Source organism: Corvus brachyrhynchos, unplaced genomic scaffold (genome assembly GCF_000691975.1).
Source record: "Corvus brachyrhynchos isolate BGI_N302 unplaced genomic scaffold, ASM69197v1 scaffold3, whole genome shotgun sequence".
In the NCBI taxonomy this organism is placed as follows: Eukaryota; Metazoa; Chordata; class Aves; order Passeriformes; family Corvidae; genus Corvus; species Corvus brachyrhynchos.
This window is the reverse complement of record NW_008237619.1, coordinates 10,303,438-10,308,552: the sequence shown is the minus strand read 5'-3', so window position 1 is coordinate 10,308,552 and position 5,115 is coordinate 10,303,438.

Here is a 5,115-nt window from a genome sequence, read left to right as displayed (position 1 = left end):
GGAGAGCTGGGAGCCCGGGGAGCCGGTGCTGCGGCCGAGCGCGGGGGCTGCTTGCCCTGCAGATAGAAAGTTGTCACTTAACAGTTGAAAAAAAGGATCAAAGCAGAGATGATTTTAAGAAGGGGGAGGTTTAAAAATATTTATATTTTTAAATAAACTACCTTAAACCTGAGATGGAGGGCGGGTAAGCGGGGAGGAAGCTGGAAAGGAGACTAATACTGGGAAGTGTCCTTCTCCAGGGACCACGGCCAGTAGGCACAGCACGATAGCCAGGGCTCGGCTACAAACCCCATCTCTGCGATATGGCTTCCCTTGCAGTCTGAGATCAAGTCTCTGAGGCACAGTTCTCCTCAGACTGTAGTCACTGGGGTACGGCTGATGCCGGTGGATCTTCTCTCTCTGGGGGCTGGGTTGTACCCACCACCCACTCTGGCACAGCAAGTGGGACTTGCAGGGAACTGCCAGGAGGGTGCAGGAAGCTCAGCAGCAGGGCTCAGGCTTCCCTTCTCTGCACGTACGAGTTGTGGCCCTAGCAGGAGGAGACAAAGTGCCCTTCCCCTTTATGCACTCAGTGGTGGGGGGCCACAGGCTGGCTTGTGTGTGGGCAAGGAAAAGAGGAGATACTGTGGAGAGCAGAGTTTATCTACTTATTTTTAAGAATTTACTTAAGAAGTATGTGTTGGGACTTGGGCTGCCTGGATCATCTCTCCTGCCTGCAGCTTTGCAGGCTAATCTCTTTGTGGGTGAGAGTGGTGGGAGGGAGAGGTGCTGCAGAAAGCCCTCATTACCCATCAGGTGCGAGGCGTGTGAGAGTACCATCTTTAGCCTGGCTAGGGATGGTGAAAGTGCCCATGCAGGATTTGATTCGGACTAATCAGCAGCACTGCCTTTAACCAAGGCTGTGACTGCCCCATGGCAGCTCTGTGGATGGCACTGGAACAGTGGGATGAGTCACTGCCTAGTCCCTAAGGTGACACATTCACACTTGACCTCACTGGAGGATATAGCTGCCAGCCTATTAGACCAAATGACCCGTGAAGGGCTCTACAGCCCCTTTGCTGCCTTGGGAGCCCCCAAATGGTGTGACATGGACTGCATTTACCATGCTTACATTATATCTGTACAGTTGAACTTCTGCCGTCATCTGAACCATGCTGCTCACTTTTGGGGAAATGCTAACCGTGCCTGGGGCAGTCAAGGAAGGGGGGACCTCCTGCCCATGTCCAGCAGAGGCTTTTGAGCTGTGAGCTCGAAGAGTCCAACACACCCACACTTGTGTGGCTAAAGCCAGAGGGGAAAGCACACACCGTGATGCTTGTCCTGACTAGCGAGGGCTGTGCGAGTCCCGGGCTGGGTGCAGATGCCCGGCGAGCATGACTCCTCACAGGGAGGCTGACAGAGACATGGAGGCATTTTAACTTCCTTTTAGCGGGTTTTAAATGCAGCTTGTTTGTGGGCAATTCCCGAAGGACTGTGGCTGGCAAGGTGCTCACATTGGCTCTAAGCTGATGGGGCCACAAGGCACGACAGCAACAGGCTTTGCTGCTGTCAGCTGTTCCATGTAGCAGCTAACCACAGATCGATAAACAGACACTGCCTGGCCCTCCTCGAATATAAGGGAGATGCAGCAGGGGGAATGCACAGCTTTAACCACAAAATCACCGTTGTTCTGCTTCTCATTTTTATGTTCAGTGCTGAAACCTTGCCTGATTCCTTGCCCTGTGTGTCAGTGGAGCCCCTGGTTCTGTCTCCCTTGTGAAACTTGTTTCTTGCTTTTAATTATTTTTGTCTCATTTCTTAATATTACTCTGACTCCAGAAAAAAAAAAAAAATCGTAGACTCACAGAATCATAGACTGGTTTGGGTTGGAGAGATCTTAAAACTCATCTTGTTGCAGCTTGGCCTTGAACACTGCCAGGGAAGGGGTATCCACAGCTTTTCTGGGCAACCTGTTCCAGTACCTCACCATCCTCACAGTAAAAAACACTTTCCTAATATCTAATCTAAACCTACCCTCTTTCAGTGTAAAGCCATTCCTCCTTGTCTTGTCACTATGTGCCCTTGTAAAAAGTCTCTCTCCGTCTTCCTTGTAGGCCCCTTTAGGCACTGGAAGGCTTCTATAAAGTGTTCATGGAAGCTTCTCTTGTCCAAATACAATTCTCCAAAAATAATCTAGTTGTAAATGCTGCTGCTCTATTGAAGCTCATTTTCCTACGTGCTCCCTTCCCACCTCCTTCCCAGAATGGCCTCCCTCACACCCCTTGTCTGGTTTTACCAAGACTGTGTCAGGAAAATTAATCCACAAACAGCAGAGGTTTATGTCCAAAAATGAGACAGAGGAGTCCTGTTACTTTATTTGAATAAAGGGAGAGGCCATGGGGCATTCCCCTGGGGTCTCTCAAATTTTTGGAGGGCACAGCCTCCTATTTATCCTAATTTTCCATCTGCATTTCCCTCTCCCTTTCCCCATTGGCTGAGGTACTTGAGAGGTACAGACTTCCCAAAACGCCTAATACCTAAGACTCCCTTCTAATGTATAACCCCCCCTTTATTTAATTCTTATGGAATTTATTGTTCTTCCCAGTGTTTCTTTCATCTCTCAGCATCTATCTCTACCTATTAGCAAACCCACAGTTTGTGTGTAGAGACAAATCTATCTCGTTCCTTTCAACTGGAAGCTCTTCGGGGAAGGGACTTAATGACTTCCTTGTGTTTGCTCTGCAGCAGAGGTCTTGTGGAGCAAGATAATAATCCATGTGATCATTTAATTTAGAATAGATTGCACCATACACAGAGGCAAGGCTGAATTAAAATTGCATTAGCAATCTAGAGTGTATTTGTGGCGATTTTTTTTAACAGTACAACTTCTTTAATACCGTGCTTAGTGCAATGTCTGTCTCATAAAATCCTCTCCTTCTTCCTACTCCAAAATCAAGTGCGTGGTGTGTATTTGCCCCTGTTAGACACTGGACATGGTGCAGGCCTTGGCTGGGACAACACGATATCACTGGAGCATGGCAGAGAAACAGGTCAGTAGTGAGTTGTTATAACCTCAAAAGGAAAGAATATGCCAACAGGTTTCATTTCTCTGACTCCTTCACAGGCTTTCTGCCCCATGTACAGAAAGTGGACAGATGCTATGGTTCCCAAACCTGGTTCATTCCCAACCTGTTTCTTTGCCCTCACCTCCAACACCAACTCCTTAACTCTTCTTTTCAGTCATATGTGTCCTCCAGCTCTTTGATAAAGATTTCAAATAAGTTGGATGAATGCCAGTGTTCCCTCTTAATATTTCCCCACCTCCTTGCCCCTCAGTCCCGATGTTCCTCTGTGCTGTTTGTCCAGTGAGGGCTGGTGAACTCCTGCTCCCTTATGCATCTCTCCAGCCTGTGCTCGTGTGTCTTCCTTTGGTTTCCAGCCACAGTCTCAGCAGCCTGTCCAGTTCCCAAACCTGTCTGTCCTTCCCTACCACTGCTGATTCCCAAACTCACTCTTCACTTTGCCATCTCTGGTTGGGTTGCTGTGCCCTCCACTCCTGTGGCTTAAAGGGTTGTTTGCAAATGGTATTATTGTGCTTTCACACCAGAGTTGCCGTCACTATAGCCCGTATTTGAGGTGTAGTGTCTAAAATGTGCCACTCAGGTGGAATAAATCTTCCATCCTTCATCCTGCAAGCCAGGGTGCCCTTGTGACAGTATTGTTAAAATACTCTGTGTCCATGGGGTTTTTCAATACCTGACTGCACAAAACCCTGATTTGACCTCATGGCTGACCCTGTTTGGAGCAGGATGCTGGGCTAGAAACCTCCTGGGGACCCTCCCCAAGCTCAGTTATTCTACGCTGACATGAAAATAACGTTGCCTGCTGGATGTGAAGTAAACAGAACTTTTCTGGCTGGCACAACCTGCAAACTTCCAACAAAACTTTAATTCATACCCATACTATCTAAGCAGGATATGCCTGTTTGGCCTCAGTAGCTTTAAATTTTTTACAAAATTCTCCCGTTTTCACAGTGGTGGCCAAAATGGAACTCAGTCAGCTTCAGGATTATCTATGCACAGCAGCTTGCAGAATCTGTACAGACTTCTTGGAGAAGCTACCACAGCTCATGTCAGATAAGATTCACATGAGACTCAGATCCTGAGGATATTGATTCCCTTCTGCCCAGCCTTTACCTTCCCTGTTCCCTCTTCCAGCAGTACGGAAAGAGGTGGCGCATCCCAAACCTGCACAGCCCACAGGGATGTGAGCTTAGCCTGCAGGGAATTTTTGCCATGCAAATCACATCTGCAATGGATTTTATACAGCAAAACATCATGACTCCAAGGGTGGGCGGTAGCACAACAACTCTCTCATCTGTTGGTTAGGTATTAGACTGGGACTTTCAGGTCTAAGTCCTCCTTCTGCTTTACCTCAGGCATAATCTGGTGTAGAGGAGCTCTCTCAATTTGGCAGAACTGTGACTTCAGGCACTGTATCCCATAAAGCAGGCTGATCAGATAAAGCCAGCATCCTGCCAAATTCCTCTCTCAAATTACTGTTTTGATCCTGTTTTGCTTTAATTAAATTTTGGTCATGTTAGAACACCAATTTTGCAGAGTGTCACCAGAAGGATGGATCCTGTCACCGTTTTCTTCTGCATCAGTATTGGGCAATTGATGCTGCTTGTGAGGAGAGGAGATGGGGGTTCTAAAATGAGGAGGGTGACTTCTGCAGGGATGCCTGAAAGAGGAAGCACTGCGGAGGAGGCCAGGGGATCGTACTGCCATAGCTCACCTTGTGGTGTCTCCCCACAATCTTCACACTGCACCAAGCACAGGGAGTCCAAGGAGCTCATCCGGGTGGAGCAGTTTCAGGAGATAAGAGAGGAAAAATATCCATGTGAGAAAAAGAGCATCAATTTTCAAAAGTGCCACGATGCTTTTTAGAGTAACCCATTCACATTTTCACGCCAAGAAGCTGTGAAGCAGCAGGGCTGTCATTACCTCTGTCCCTCCTTCCTTGCCCGGAAAATGAACTTGCCTGCTCTGTGAGGAACTGTCCTGCTGGGGCTCTCACCATGCCCTCCTCTGAGGAACAGCCCTTCAGTAGCTGGGGTTGTAAAGTCATTTATCA